The sequence below is a fragment of the Carassius carassius genome, chromosome 31, assembly GCF_963082965.1.
Source record: "Carassius carassius chromosome 31, fCarCar2.1, whole genome shotgun sequence".
NCBI lineage: Eukaryota > Metazoa > Chordata > Actinopteri > Cypriniformes > Cyprinidae > Carassius > Carassius carassius.
In genome coordinates this window covers 18,691,013-18,707,876 of record NC_081785.1, presented here as the reverse complement: position 1 = coordinate 18,707,876, position 16,864 = coordinate 18,691,013, and the positions used below count along the sequence as shown (strand labels likewise).

The window sequence follows — 16,864 nt, the reverse complement described above, 5'->3', positions numbered from 1 at the left end:
GGTTTTCGCCTGGAAGGCTCTATAGAAATCTGACGCCCTATTGAACGAAGTTAACCTGAGAGATCGTGCCGTTCTCAGACACCAAAATGAACGAGTTCACAGTAACGTTCATCAGGCATTAATACATCACGTTCAGTTCACGTTCGCCCAAAATATGAACGAGTTCATGAACTATCGTTCAATGAACGCGTTCAGGCACAACACTGCCGATTGGTTAGCTAGCCCAGTGTGTTGTGATTGGCCAAACCGCCTCGAGCACACGTCTAAACGTCCCGCCCCTCACCTCAGCAGCATGTGCTCCGGTTGTATTGTAAACGTCATTAATATCGCTTATCAATTTGAGCCCAATTGAGAAGCAGAGAATATTATCGAAGAGGACTGTGCAGAACCTGTGCAAGCATGGCTTTTAATGGTAGGCCTATGTTTTTTGTTTGTTGTTGTCTAATACTTTTAGATACACTGGTATTTGTAAATGATGCACCTTTTGTTAGCTTTTAATATATGGTTTTATCCTTATTAAAGCTTTAATACAGTACACCAACTGCACGCGCATCCATGTTTAATGTTTCTCATAGCTATATGAAAATAAGTGTATAGTTGTAACAGTTAATTGTTGGAGCTGAGCTGAATGAAAGAGAGAGAGAGAGAAAGAGAAAGAGAGAAGATGCAGAGCGTGTGCAGAGCAGGAGGATGTGGGGAACAGTATTAAGAACCACTGCTTGGTGGATCACGATTCATATATGAACAGATTTTTATGTGCACCTCTAGTTTTCTCTTCCTCTTCTCTAAAGCAATACATCATGACCCATTGCTGCCTTTTCACAAGGGTGGGGTTTATCTGGGTTTGTGATGTCACAAACCTGGGAAGTAACTCATTGTAGTCCCTACCAGCAGTTTTTGTAGGCATTCAACTGCCAGAATTTTAAAAGATGATATCTCCGTTTGCATTGAACTTTAAGCTTCGTAACTTTGCAGATATTGTTTATGCTCAAATACCAACATTATACACTAACTAATATTAAAAAAGTTAAATTGCAATGAACCACCCCCTTAAGTAAACGACCAAGTCGCTAGATATGACTAATATTTGCAACTTTCACACATCTTGACTAATGGTGCTACACATAATAATGCTGAATTCTATGCTGATGTGTTAATACTATGGAAGTCCACCCCCATTATCATGTATTGAGCTCAGCTTCGTTGTAATGCACTAATGCTTCCAGGGTACTGTTTCTAAACCAGAACAGGTTAAACTGGTCTAAACACACAAACAAGCAATTATACATGAAAAACAAAAGCCCTCAACCAAAGGATCTACATTTTTACGATTTCAATGTCTAAAAAGATTGCGAAAGCCAAACCATCTCTTGGCATTAGAATCAAAACAGGTGAGATTCTTCAGCTTCTGCTATATAATTAATAATGAGTTATTAAGAACGCATAACTGACACAGTATTGCTTTAAAGAAAGCAGCTTCAAGGGATACTTATCAAATAATAGAGTTAGAACTGCAAATAGACTTAGACAGTAACCCTTGACAGGTTATCTGTATGATAAGCAAATGAACACAAACAGTCTTTGTCTTCCAACAGCATTACCATTTATATCTTTTCTCATTTGAATATACTTAGAAAGATGATATATGTTTGAATTAATCTAGATATAACCACACATCAAGGCTACTTGCATAACTGTCATGATACAGGTTTAACGTTTTAACAGCACAAATTGTATTTCAAACTGAAGATGATCCAAATGTGTTGGCCTACCATACTGTGTCTTAACAGTCTTAACACTTTATTTTTTAAGTGTGACAGTCGAATATTTTCTTTGATTTTAAATATAATTCAGGATCTAATGGACATCCTCAACCTGCTTAAGCAAACGGTGTCCAAAATAAGTGTCCAGATTTTGAGATTCCAGTCTGATCAATGCTTCAGCACGTTCTCGCCACCCCTAAATGCAGACATGTGCACTTTGAGAAGCAGACAATGTTTGGAGAGCACATGCACTTTTTCTGAAGCTGAAACCTGACTCTGTTATGCTTTCTGTCAAGTTGAAAGTCAGGACAAGCCCGAGCAAGGGGAGACACCTGAGCTTTTCTTCTTGCTCCTCATTCTCTCATACAAAAAACTCTGCAGTATGGTAAAGAGCTAACATTTACCTAGAACTGTGTGTGTAGTTTCAGTATTGTAGTAATATATGTCAATAAGAAAAGGTCTGTTATCGGATTTATTGTGGTGTGATACAATTGGTTAGTAGGAATGACAATAAATATTGATGCCTAAAATCATCAGGTCATTCGGCCTCTTTTTTAGAGCTGTACTAGCTAAACTTTTTTGACGACTTTTCATCAAAGAAATCAAAAGACGATTTAATTCTTTGAAGTCCACATTATACCAATTTTAAGAATTAAAGTAAAGATGAGGATTATACTATTTTGTTTAGAATTTGGAAGAAGTCTACCTGGAAACAACAGAAAAAAGAGAAGAAAAAAAAAACGAATGAGTGAACAGATGCAGTCATTATTATTTTTTTATCATCAAATTGAATCATGGCTCAGAAATGTTCTATGAAATAGGTATTTAATGTTTAGGGCTGTCAAAAAATTATGAATAACTTGATATGCTTATTAATCGAATTATAACCGCATTTATTAATAAGTTATTGTTAATTTCTACATACAGATTATATAGATTTATACAGATTATAAATACACAAATGTATAAATCCACATTACTGTATTGTGAGCGAACACGAAAGAACATTGAAAAATAGTACATTTGTAAATCAACATTAATCTGCACTACTGTGTCAAAAGTTTGGGGTCAGTAAGATAACTCCATTGAAGTTGACTCCAAACTTTTGAACGGTAGTGTAGATTAATAAATATTGTAAAAATTGTACTTGATTGTTATGATACCTATAAAGTATTAATTAATTGTAAAATCTTAATGTAAATGTATGTAATGTGTTTTCTAAAATATTTGAATGCTTTTATATTATTTCCTAATAATATAAAAGCATTAAATTCCCATTACAAAACGTATCAGTCAATTAATTGTTTTTGAATGCAAAACTATTGTTTTGTCTGCTCTTGGAAAGCTTAGGGGCTGTTTACATGACAACATTTTCAGCTGAAAATGGGAAACTTTTTATGCGTTTAACCTGTTTGTTTACACGACAACAGCGTTTTGGGGACTGAAACCCATATTTTTGAAAATATTATCCATTATTAACATTATCGTATCACTGGCCTGGGATATGTAATACAACATTTTTGGCAGTTTTCGTGGATATGTGTAAACGCAAATCGTTTCAAAACCGTTGTTGTGTATACGTGAAACTTTTCAGTTTAGCATTAGTGAGGAGCATTCTTGCACATTGCATAAAACAAAAACAAACAAACAAACAAACAAAAAACTCCTACAGGTTTGTAACGACACTAGAGGAAGTATAAGACAGAATTTTCATTTTTGGTTGAACTATCACTTTAATACTAACAGTCTTTCTAATAACTAAAGCTTCAGCTCATGTAACGTCCTTGTATGCATTTAAGAGGGCTTATGCATCCCGGGAGGGGACGGGTAAAAATGAAACAGATTCTCAGTATCAGTTCTAGCATGTATTGATATTGAACACACGTGTGTGTACAGGGTGGCGTGACAGCTGCATGTGAACGTCTGTCATTGTATTGTGAAAACATGTCCCAGCAGTCAACAGAGATGTCCTCGGCTGATTTAGTTGGGGTGTAAATATTATCGTTTCTGCGAACAGAGATGAGGCGATTAGCGAGCAAATTTACCCATGCCGTGACCACCACTCGAAAACCTTTGACCCACAGCTAATTACTACCACACATCCCATCGGATGACAAACAATCTCTATATCACCAGCATCACGATGTGTCAGATGTCTCAAGCCTCACTTGTCAGGTGAGATGGCAACAGAGAGGCATTGTTACAAATTAAAGTGTCTGGCATAATGGGACCGACATGAAGAGCTTTTGTCCGGCCAAAATGGAAGCATGCAAACGCCGGTCACGTGTTTCCCGGGTGTTGTCAGTCTAAGAAACATCAGGTGGTGAGATAAAGCTCCAATTTGTTACACACGCACTTAAGACCCCATTTGACTACGCCTGGTTTGACTATGCCTGAATGCCAATTTGACTCTAAATGTAAGCACACAGTTGGCCCTCATAAGCAAATGCTCACACATTTAGGTACGTGTGGGTCCAGCTGCTGGAGTTTGTATAGGTGTGATTTGTCTTTGATTTGCATCAAACCCCATTTCTCCCATTCGACTCATAGCCACATCCTTCAACATAACAAAAGCAGAGGAAGGAAATTAAACATTAACCAAATTGGATAATGAGGCAAAATGTTTGATCCCTGTTGTGGGACCGACTGTCAATGAATCACTGGGCTGATGGGAAAGTATATGAAATATTGACCTTTCAGTCTTTATCTACTTTAAGTAAGTGTACAGTTGTGATTGTACATGGTGGACCGGGAGCTCTTCTTATCCTAACCCTTGTCAACAACCTGAATGGTGATCTGCAAATATTGTCATTGCTTCTCAAGCCTTTAACTTTGACATTGGTTTGGGGTGCCAAAATGGCTCCAGGCTCATGAATCAAGGAGTGAAGAAGCAGGGACGTTTCATGAGATTTGGCTTGAAATCAAACATGACAGACAGAGTATAACAACACCACTTCATCAGCTCATTTCCTCAAGTGAGTAATGCAGAAAAGTAGCTCGGAAACTGATCTGATCGTTTGAATTTGAAATAGGAGAAATAATATGTAATGATATGTAATGATTATGTAATTTTTAAAATATGGGAAAATATGTCAGGTTTTCTATCCGGTCTTTCAGATTAACAAATGTGTTTATCATTGTGTTTGATCCATAAACATATTAATAAAAAAGCATTAAAAATGGACATCAGACATGTGACAGTGAAGACTAGAGTAATGGCTGCTGAAAATTCAGGTTAGCATCACACAAATAAATTACATTTAAAATATATATTTAAAATACATATTTTAAAAAAATTAAGCCTGGTGAAAATAATAGACTTATAAAAAAAAATAAAAAAAAGCCTTTTAAAGCCTTAGCAACTTGAGCCTTCTTCTCAAAACACCAACAAAAAGTTCTATAAATCACCAGCCATGACACAAACTGTGAAATAATTATGTACAATCAAGCTATTTATATATGTGATCTAAAACTATTAGTACTTTCTTTCTATGATGATTTACACATGCTACATTGTGACGCAAGGGAATGTTCATAACATTTCAATAGACTTAGAGCCAATTTACAGATGGATCTCCAGCTCTGAACTAATTTGTGTGTGGAAGCTGAAGGGCTCGGGTTTCTACCGCACAGAGGGGAGGACCAAAGCAAAATATGGACCGAGAGCAAAAGTGCAATCCTGGCCCATACAGCAAGAGTATGTTTATTTTCAATAATAATTCCACAACAGTAACTCCCACCACCATTTGTGTAAATTAAAACTAAGTGGTTCAGCCTGGGACTGATCATGCTACCGGCTACTGTGTGGTGATTCCAGCCACAGCACAAACAGTCGGAAAGTGATAATTGGTTTAGAAGAAAGAAGAGGCGTAATCCACAGGAGAGACCTGCGGGATGCAGCCGATGACAGCTACATGGAGAGAGAAAGTACAATGGATCTCGCAATGGCCAGCCAGTCACCTGGGGCCACACGCGCACATATATTCTCACACCTTGCTGCGGATCAGCTTTAGATCCACTGTAAAGCTGTCATCTTGCCATAAAAAGGGCTTTCTTTCAAGCCTGCACACTGTCTGAGATCTGACACGTGCCTCATGTTGTGTGGCGAAGGGAGAAGAAGAAAAACTGAAAGGAGAGCAAATCAGTTAGGAAAGGAAAAAAAAACAGGAGGGAGAGACAGAAACAGATAAATCTCTGCCTCAAGCACTCTACCTCACATGTATGCTTTTCCAGTTAACATGACACGTTGAACATGCCACTGCAAAAGCATAATATAATGAATTTAATGACTTCACTTAGTTTTTTAGTTTGTGATTTTTTTTTTTTTACACCAGGTTTACAACATTTCCAAAGCTCAAAACATTGCCTGTCACTAGGTGTACGTTGTTACCATCCATACAGGAGTCATGTGTGCCTATTTTTTACACTGAATACATGAAAACAGCAGATGAGAAGTACTGAAAGAAAACATTAAAAACCAGAAATGTCATTCACACTTCCAACACCTTCAACTTTCAAACCTAAACAAAAACTGTACCTATAGTCCTGGTGGATTCATACATTTTGAAATTCTGAGAGAAATTCTGATGGTATTGTTATACAATACAGTACAGGATGGATGGATGAACATTCAGATAGATGGACAGACAGACAAAAATACATTTAATGCTTACCCCTCAGTGCGAATTATAGTTTTGAAACAGTCTCCAAGGCCTTTATAGCTATTTGGGTCACCCTTCCCTCTCTGTATTTGAAACCTGAAAAATAAAATGATGTCAACTGATCACCATAAGACTTGATTTGCACAAAATATTAAGTTACAAACCTTGATCCGAAACATTAAACTAACTTTTTAAACCAGTGAGCTCTGTTCCAAGGATAACATACTACTGGTTTATAATCACTCACAAAAATTCACCAAGGTAATGTACTTGTAACATACTGCTGTAATATTATAATAAATTCATATGGGATCATTTCCAAACTGTGAAAGAATAATCTTATTCATGTATTTACTGTATTTAAGGGGCCTAATTACAAATGTATTTCATGCAAGTAATGGCTGCATTTCACATTTGGGAAAAAAAGCCAAATAACGTCCACAAGAAAAACAATGATTAAGTATTCATAAATTCTGGAAAACATCACTGCCACACATACATTATGTTCAACATTCCTCCATTTAGATGAGTGAGAGATCATAGAACGACCACCATATGCTATCAATTATCTGTGTGCAAGAAATGGGGGAAATGTGGGACACTGGCTAATCTGTGGAAAGTGTCGACACAAGTTTTAGACGTCTGTCAAAATCCAAACTGCTCTTCTGTTCTTTCTGAGGAGGCGCTGACTTTCTCGGTCCCTTTAGCACAGCAGAGAAGTCAAACATTTACTTAACCCATCCTTACCAATTAGCTTTGCTTTTCCTATAGCCATAGACCTTGTAGCTGCTAACTTTGTCGCTAACATGCTAGTAACCTGCAGATAACAGTTCTGAAGTTACGTGTACATTTTTAATATGGTACAAATGGTCAAGAGATGTTTTTGTAGCAACAAGCATTCTAGTAACTCCCTAATAATGGGCAAACTGAACCATGTAAATGTTTAACGTGGTCCCAGCACAGAGTGTGAGTTTGGGGAAAGGGATTTAAAAGCAAATGTAGAACCTTTATTTCGACACCACACTATGATTTGTTTGTAGGCCAGCATGCCAAGACAACTTACAAGGGTTCATGCTGGGTATCTTTTTGGGCACACAGAGACAATAAATAAACCAATCTTTGGCCTCCAAGAATGAATAGATGAACTCAGAACAAACTCTGAGTGGAAGACACGGAATGAGAAAGATTCTCTTCATATGGCTTTGACTGCCTTGTCAAGAGGTCAGCAGTAAGTCATCCTGGCGGGTGCCTGATGGGGCCATAAAAGTGCCCTGGTTCCATCGGATGAGAGGGTTTACTGAGGTGAGCAACCTTTCATATCGGCAACAGATTAACATCTTAGAGGGGTGTCCCCAGCATCCAATTTTGTAGATTCCCAAATAGCTTGTAACTTGTGCCTGAGAACCAGTTAAAGAAGCATCATAAATGAACGTCCAACACCATATTAAAGAGAAAGAAGAAAAGAGGGATTTTGAAACAGCAGGCAGTCAAGTGAGGGAGGATGTAGGGATAGGGGCATGCAAAAGGATGGGGCACCAAACCAAAAGATTTAAGACCAGTGGAGTTTGTAAACTAATTTGAAACCATTCTAATTAAAGGCACATGAGAGCAAGGTCAAGGAATGAAGATGGGCTTGTCCCACCAAAACCAAAGTTTCCATTTCTCCAGTACACTGGGATGGCCCGACCCACTGTAGCTCAGAGGTGGCTGGGCCATGGTCCGCTTTCAGCTGTCTGACTGCACTGCTGACCTTGGGGTCACCTCATTTCCTCATGCCCCTTGCCTACCCTGTCATAAAAGCCTTGGACCAAATGTCACAGCTCAGGGAGTGGAAGAAAATGGGGAATATTTGGCTCTGGACTTTCATAAAGTGTCACCAAGCTTCCGTCGCTTACTGAAAGTAGTTCAGAATAGAAAATAATCTTATGATAAGGTGAACCTTCTTGTCCTCTAGCCAGAATATTAGGAGTGCACCTTTAGACAGATTATTGGAGATAGATATTTAAAGAGTTCAGTCTCGAGAAGGGTTAAGGTCTGATTCAGTTGGTCTTGGTGTCAAGCTCCCGGTTCTAAAGTCAACAAACAGAGGAACTGTGAAAAGCCCAAAGGCTTTGTTAAAAGATCTGGCTCTCAGAATCCTTCTCAAAGTATACCCAGAACGAAAAGATACACTTATAGGTGACGATATCTGTGAGTTCATCAAAAACCTCCAATGACCTTCTGTACTCTGTTTTTATAGGACTAGAGTGCCATCGTGCATAGTCAGGTGAGGGTGAAGGTGAGGCCAACATGGAGCTTCTACGGGTGAAATGAGCACCAGGGGGTAAATAACCCTACCATCTCCACCTGACCCCAAACTCCTGTAAAATGGCAAACTCTGAACACTCTGACAAGAAAGAAAATGAGAATAAAAAGCAGGAGAACACCTCCTCTTTGTATTTTTATAGACAGAAGTGAAGTGTTTCAGGTCCAGGCTGAGTGCGAGGGCCTCATCCACATTCAGACCCTGTATGTAATGGGCCAGCACCGGGTCATATGGGGCGGAGGCTGTGCCCCACTGGAAAACGTGCTTGATGGGTAGAAGCTTAATAATGATGGTGTTAAAAAAAAGCACTGTGGGAAGGGCAGGAGGTTACTGGGTTGATCAAAAGGCTTGAGTTTGATGGGTTTGCCTTTAAAGGGGCATGCCAAACTTTTAAAAAGGTCTCTTAAATTTGCCTTGTAATATAAAGGGGTATACCCCAAATAATGGAGCATGGAGTGGGAACTGCATTATTTCATTTATGACTATAATATCAACCCCATGATAAACAAGGTCCCATGAGCAAAAAACCATCCTGCAAATGAAGCTTTTATAACTTTCATATGACTTCCTTTTTCCTTTATTTAACTGAAACTGTGTGACTGTAGTTGTGACAGGAACATTTTTAAATGGTTGGCATTTGATATTGGCCATCTATGTTTCCAGTATGGCACCATGATAACCAACTATTATGTGGTATATATAAGTCAATAAATTGTTGGAAAATTATGCATTGGCTTCATTCACTCAGTCCATGAACAATTTTTCAGCTGTAAGAATCTTAGTAAAACAAATATAACTATGGCTAATAATTGATTATTCACAAATGTTTTTAGTCATGGCATTTTATTTCAATTATTCAGTCTTTAATTCTTAGTCATGTTAATACGTTTTCCATTTGCTGCCACTGAACCGACAACACTTTCATCAAGAGCTGAAATAAAAGCAAAATTAGAAAAACCGAAACACACACGTGAGCAAGGTTTCTTTTACACACAATCAGCGGTGAATAAGAGAATCCAGAAGGCAGCATTAAAGAGAAATCTATTTTTTACAGCCAGACAGTTAATTTTAATGAGCAGGATCATAAAGATGGCAGACGTCCATTGCAATGGTACATGAGGTTAAACCTCTCTAACCTAAATGCTCCATGATCATGATCATGCTACACATGAATATCAATCAATGCTGTGCGACAGCATAAATCAGACTATACATAAGCAAAATAACTTTGATACTTGAGTAGCGGGGTGAATATAAAAGTAAAACCAATGAAATGCAATGCTTTTGGAAAACTACAGGGAAATTTGTCTCTTAAAAGTGTCTTGATTCACTGCAGACATGCATTGGTGCTTTCCTCTTTTCTTTTTGCTTTTCAGAGATGGTCCTCACTGCAGATCACAAGATCCAGGGGGTGAGGTTGGATCCAACTCCTCTCTCCTTCATTTTCCCTAAACCTACCCGTTTCCACCCTCTGATCCCTAAACCTATCCATCTTCGCCCCTAAACCTACCCATCTCCACCCATAAACCTACCATCTTCACCCCCTGGATGTGTACTGCAAAACCGGAGTTCCTGAATTACAACTCTACATGTGCACCTCTTACCCCCTGCCTGGTAAGAACTCAGAAAGTGTGGGTCACAGATGCTGTGAGGCGTCTGACAGACACAGGAGATAAATGAGTTTTCATCAGACACTGCTTCTCTAAAACAGGTCACTTCAGCACACTGGGATGTTTTTGCTTTATTTAGTATGCTTGTAACATGCATTTGGGAGTTTGTGACAACTCCTTCAAGCAGACCTGTTTAATACTAGGTCATGATGTGCAATGGCAGTCACATCAGCATGAGGTCACACCACAGCTCCATCGGCACATTAGCAGTTATTTTCCAGAATCTTAAGTCAAACATTTTCAGAATAAAATGTGATGTGTGCCTGTGTGTGTAAAAAAAAAAAAATGATATTTTGGTGTCTATATGACTCTGGTCCCTCCTTTAAAGGGACAGTTCACCCTAAAATGACAGTTTTGTGATCATTTACTCCCCCTCATACAATATACAATCAAAGCCAAAAGGGTCCAAAACAATACTGAATGCCACATTCATCTAAACAGTTTTCTAAATATCTTAATTTTAGTTCCACAGAAGAAAGAAAGTCATAAAGGTTTGTTTTTTTGATGTAATATGCAAACAAAATGGAAATGTGTTTAATATAGACATACTATATCTACCAAGCACCAGATGTATTACAACAGGTCTACTCTTACAATCATTTTTATTACTAGCACCATTATTACCAACATACAGTAATATTCATATGTCACGCTATCACACTCCTATTCTTCCATTGTTCCATTCCAGGAAAGTGAAAACATCCCTTACATTTTAAGCCCACGAATTACACATAGGGAATTTGTTAAGGTATGTAAACTTCTCTGTGATGAAAATTCACTTCATGCTCAGTGTGAGTAGTTCTGTTGCCAAGTTTCATTCTTTTTACATAAACACACATTTAATATCATTTAGTCTCAGTAAACTTGAGAACACAGTCAAGGAATGGACTTTGGTGGTTTGTATTATACGATGCCAGAACTTCTGATATAATTTCAGTTTTTAATAATTACCTCAAACTAGCTATTACTGTTACTACTATTATTACTTGCACCTGATGTTCCATGATCTGTGGTAAGCTTAAGAGTCAATATTGTACTCCATACACCCTGGTGAAGATTTTGGCCAAAATATGCCAGCGGTAAGCCACTAATATAAAAGCCTTTTAATTCCCTTTCTAAACCACAAATAGTAGTGCCTTGAGTTATTTTGAACTGGCTTTAGATTTCCCATTTGTACTGAAACATGCCACAACTAATGTTCTGCTGATTTCTTTCACTGGAATTGTGAGTAGTTACTGTCCGCCCACTGATGTAATTTGAGCCTTGGCTTCCTAAGCACAGAGAGCCACAGTCAGATACCTGTTTGCAGTTTACACCGTCAGATGCATCAGACAGGGCAGGGTAGGATTAAGAGATCACTGGAGCACAGCTGAGCGACGTGCTGCTTTACTGGGCTGGCTCACAGTCCTCTGAGCTTTGAGCCCTGCTGTTTAAGGGCTGGTTGAGGGATTCCATCAAGAGTGCACCAAGGTTCAGCCACCAGTCAGGGGTGGAAGTTTGTGGGCTCATCTCTCAGCGTCACCGTTCCCGGGGACTGGACGTCATCTGTCACTGCCCTCGTCAAACATTTCTATCCCTGCTTAGTGAAGCTTACTTTCAAGCTTTCTAGGATCTGATGAAGGAGATCTCACGAGGAGGTATCTCCAGGTTGTTTTAATCACTAGCGGTGGAGGAACATAGATAAGCGTGCAGACTGATGGCAATAGAGACTGAGAATGGCTGATTACTCAACATGGACAGATGCTATAACAGGATCAGTGTTGGTGTTTTATTTCATGATAATAATTCTAATGGTATATTAACAGTATATTCATCATAAATGATATATATTTGAATCAGAATCCATTTTAGATACATAAATCAGACCAAAAAAAATCATATATCAGATCATGTATAAGACTTCATATAATATATCATATATAAGACTACATAATATAATAATTTAATTGTTATATAATTTTTTTTTTATTGATTTAAGTCATAATGTTACCATTGTATTTGAAACTTAAATATGAAAAAGTCTTTCAAAGATAAAAAATAAAATGATCAAATGCAGTACATTTTTGATTGATTACTGATTTATGTATACACTGGTTAATAATATACTCATTAACACATAAATATTAATTTACATATTAATAATAATAATATATAACACATAGTTGCATGAAATATATAAATATGTTAATATAAATATAAAGATGATATGTTCTTATATAATACATTCTATACTATAATTGAAAAGAACATATAACTTATTTTCAATAGAGCCATTTATATTATTATGCAGCTGACAAACAAATCAATTTACCAGTAAATACAGTCACATATTGCATAACCCCTCCTCTCCCAATTATAAAAGAACATCAATGCAGACTGTAGGAGGGGCTTAAGGCATGTTTTGGGTGGGGTGAAGCCCTTCAACAAGAGCAATGCTAGCTCATTCCTAGTCTCTAATGAGTGCGACAGGGCAAACGGCATGATGATCAGAGTCAGATGGGGTGCCTCGAGCAGCCACCCCCTGCAGAAAGTGCCGCCTGACACCCTTTGTTACCTCCAAGTGAGCTGAGACCAGCCCATGAACCATGTAACTAGGTGGTTTCCAGGTTAATGAAAAGCTGTAACTCCAGTCTCACTGTCTCCTTAGAAGTCTAACTAACCCCCGAAACCCCCTACTCTCACCCTAGCAAGTCCCCTTTGAAAAAAACTGCAACATTCCAACCCAGAAATGAGCACCGTTGAACACAAATGAATATAAGTGGCACATAGACCTGTCCTCTTCTTAGAGACGTTTATTTGTGAAGGACAGCTCTCATCTGAATATATGGTAGCGACTTATGACGGCCAGAGGAGGAGAGACCTGTAATTTTACATTCAGCTGGAAGTGCATGATCCTGAATATGAACAAGTATGAAGAATGGTAGTAAGACTTTAAAGTAAACATTGATTCAACCTTACAAACAATCATGGCCTTTAAATACATCCTCTTAATGTTCTCCTAATCTGCTTCCAGATGTTTGTTTGTGAGTTTGTGTGTGTGTCTGAGATCGACGGCCCCCTCAGTCGTCTAATTCCTGTCTCCGCCTCTACATGGCTCCAGCACCCTCATTTGCACGGGGTAAATATGTATTCCCAAGTATACATTTTTGTCAGTTTCCCCTCAGAAAAAAAGCCTTTGATTCCACTAAGGCGGCTTGTTGAAGAAAGCAAGGAAAAAAAAAAACTGTTCACTCAAGTTGGCATCTAATTTGAAGCAGCGGACATTAAAGAGGCAGCCAGTCACTAATAGGAGCCATTCCTGTAGTTAGTGTCGGAGAGGAGGTGTGCTGGGCATTTGTGCTTCAGCAGCTCTCTAAGACCTATGCTGATAGATTTCGGCTAAACTAACCCTTCATTCTCCCAATTAGCCTGCTTTAGTGTGACTGAAAATGCAAGAGAGAGAAAGAACGTGGGAGAAAGAAAGAGCTACACCATATAACAACTAGATTTTCACATTTCCTTCAGAACATTTGAGTAGCTGTCATCAATTGGAATCTCATCAATAAAGCCTTGTTTAAAAGTTATTAAAACAATTTAAGCATTTAATTTTTAAAGTTTATTTGCCAGACAGAAAGCCAGTTAGATGAATAGACAGACAGAATGACAGACAGAATGCTAGAATAATAGATAGATAGATAGATAGATAGATAGATAGATAGATAGATAGATAGATAGATAGATAGATAGATAGATAGATAGATAGATAGATAGATAGATAGAATATAATAGAACATTAGAGAGTTGGACGGACAGACAGATAGACAGAGCTGATTGGCTGATCCTCTTAATCTGAGCCTATGAAAAATCTGGGCACATATGCTCACCACACTCACATGCATTTTGCAGATGACTGGATTCACTCGCACAAACAGAGAAATCCAATACACAAGGCTTTTATCACTTCTTGAGGAAGAGCATTACAAAGAAAATAGAGAGTGCACTTTTAACCCTGTCCCTGTGTGAGGAGAGAGCGTCCTAACTGTGGCCTTATACCTGTAATAAACCCTCAACCAGTAGCACCAGATCCTAAATCACTCTACAGGACTCTAGTGTATCGCATGTCGCTTCATACAAGTGTACACACAGAGACACTGCTGCAAACAAACGCATGCAAATAGACACAAAGAAACACAAACAAGCACACTTCCTCTTCAAAGTACAAATATCTAATTATCATCTCAAAAAGTTTATTTACCAGAAAACGGTAGCGGAAAATGTGAAACTTCATAGCCTATGTGTGAGGGGTGTTAGTCACAGAGCCAGAGGTCTTGGCAGGGCATCCAGAAGCTGTAAAGGTTTAGTATCGGCCCAGAACCTGTTTACTCCATACTGAGCGACTCCAGTGTGAGGGCCCTGATTCATTTTCTCTTTCCCTCTCTTCAACATTCCTTCTTTCTTGCATGACTGAGGTAAAAAGGTATTGCAAAAAACCATCAAAAATAATCAAAATTGACTGGAATTAATAATAAGAACTGTAATTAATTTAACGATTCTAGTTCCTGGTAATGATATATAATTCTATTTTCATGAATGATTCTTATACAAAATAAAGAATAATTATAAAAGAATTATATATATATAAAAAAATAAATTTTTCAAAGCAAAAAGTCTTTAATAACTTTTTTATTATATAACAAAAGGCCTTTTACTTAAAAAATTATGAACTATTAATTAGAGGGCTAAGATGTGTAGTAGATTGTGTAAAACAGAGTTGGTGTTATTTATTATTTTTTTGATCATGTGGATAATTCTGAATCCTGTATTAAATACGATACAGCAGGCTCTCTAGGGTTAAGGAAATGTTAATATTTCAGTTGGTGTTCCATCTGTATTGGTGGAGGAATGCACGTGCAAGAGCCGTTAACAAAAACAAATACCAGCCGGTGCCGTTTTGTTAATACAACCTAAATTCACAACTATATCCACATATACTCTCTCACTTTTAGAACCACAGGCATCGAAACAAAGGATATAATCAAGAGAAATAATGAGGTACGTATGTGAGCAATTTGAGAACATTAAAAAGTATTACTTAAACATTGAGGGAGAATGAATAAATTATGCATTTCTTTCTCTACAGAAGTATTCTGCTATAGCCACAAGAATTAGAAAATGCCTACCCCTGAATTAACAACAGAAAGAAACAAAAGAGAATTTATAAATTATATTTTACCTGGTTTTCACAACATCTAATGGGTGCATCAAGCAGATCTACACAAAACCTAATCATAAGCAATTATGTATCTGCCTTGTTAAAACCGACATAAATCAGTCATTAAAACGGGACATGAGCACAACTGAACATGTTATTATTCGCTCACAGGCCATTAAGCTGTCATTACCAAATGCCAAGCTTTCTTTCCTTCTCTTTCACTCACTCTTGTCATATTTCACTGAGCTTTTTAAGTAATATTTCAGCATAATCCAATTTCTTTCAAGACCATTCAAGTCTTTTTGCATTTTTTTTAGACTGCACAATCATCCCAAACACAGCTTCTTTTCATACAAACACATCAGAATCCTGCCAAGTCTTTTGAGACTGAAACGTTCGACCGAATCCACAAATATTTCACCGTGTTAAAATGGTGATGGATTAAATACTACAATCCATATATTTGTAAATACAAATAAAAAGTCACAGATGTTGTATGTGATTCCATTCGCCGTCTGTCTGGGCGCATGTGTGCGGTTTGCATGTGTCTGTATTCAGTAGACGGAGGGTTTTCCCCTTAAAAATCCCTATGTAACAGTCCCCTGAATTCACATCCGACAGGAGCTGCTTGGCCAGCTGCCACCTTCGTCACTCTGATCTTGTTTTTGACTCCTTACCACTCCACTGCAACTGACAAGCGTGCGGTAAGGGATCTGGCAACAAAATGGCCTCCGAGCAGAGATGTGGGACGTTGCGCTCGCCTGGCCTGCAAGTCATTACCATCATACATTTTATTCGGTTCCAATGTGCTGATGGACGTAAAATCCCAAAGTATTTTCGAATCCTATTTTATCTGGACTGGCCCACAGAGAGGCTGCTGTAATGGCCCACCTAAAGCCAGGATTCCAGTTCATACGCACTCGAGCTATGACAGAGGGGGTGAGGGCTGTTTAACATGCTGAATAATGGGGATTTCACACTGCAAACCTGGGCAAATACTTCAGATGTTGCGACCACACAGATCAGGCTCCATTTCATGGAGATGGTGAACAGCTGAAACCGTATCTGTGTTGGGCTACAAGTTATGTAAATAGTTAACAGCTCAGTCCAGTATCTGTTTTGCACTAAACAGTTCACAGAACACGTTTTTTTATTCAAGGTAGTTGTAAACAAACAGATTGAGGGGGTGTTAGATGGGTGCAATGCATTGAAGTAAGATCGTAGAGGCTCCTTTGCTCAATTATGCATCTGCATCGCAATTCTCAGCTCCGTTC

At 38.1% G+C, this 16,864-nt stretch overlaps 1 pseudogene; it reads right to left on the bottom strand.

Moving 5' to 3' along the window:
- LOC132111931 (mitochondrial 2-oxodicarboxylate carrier-like) overlaps positions 1–15,825 on the bottom strand; it is a 33,381-nt pseudogene extending 17,556 nt beyond the window's left edge.
- Positions 15,826–16,864: the final 1,039 nt, after the last annotated feature.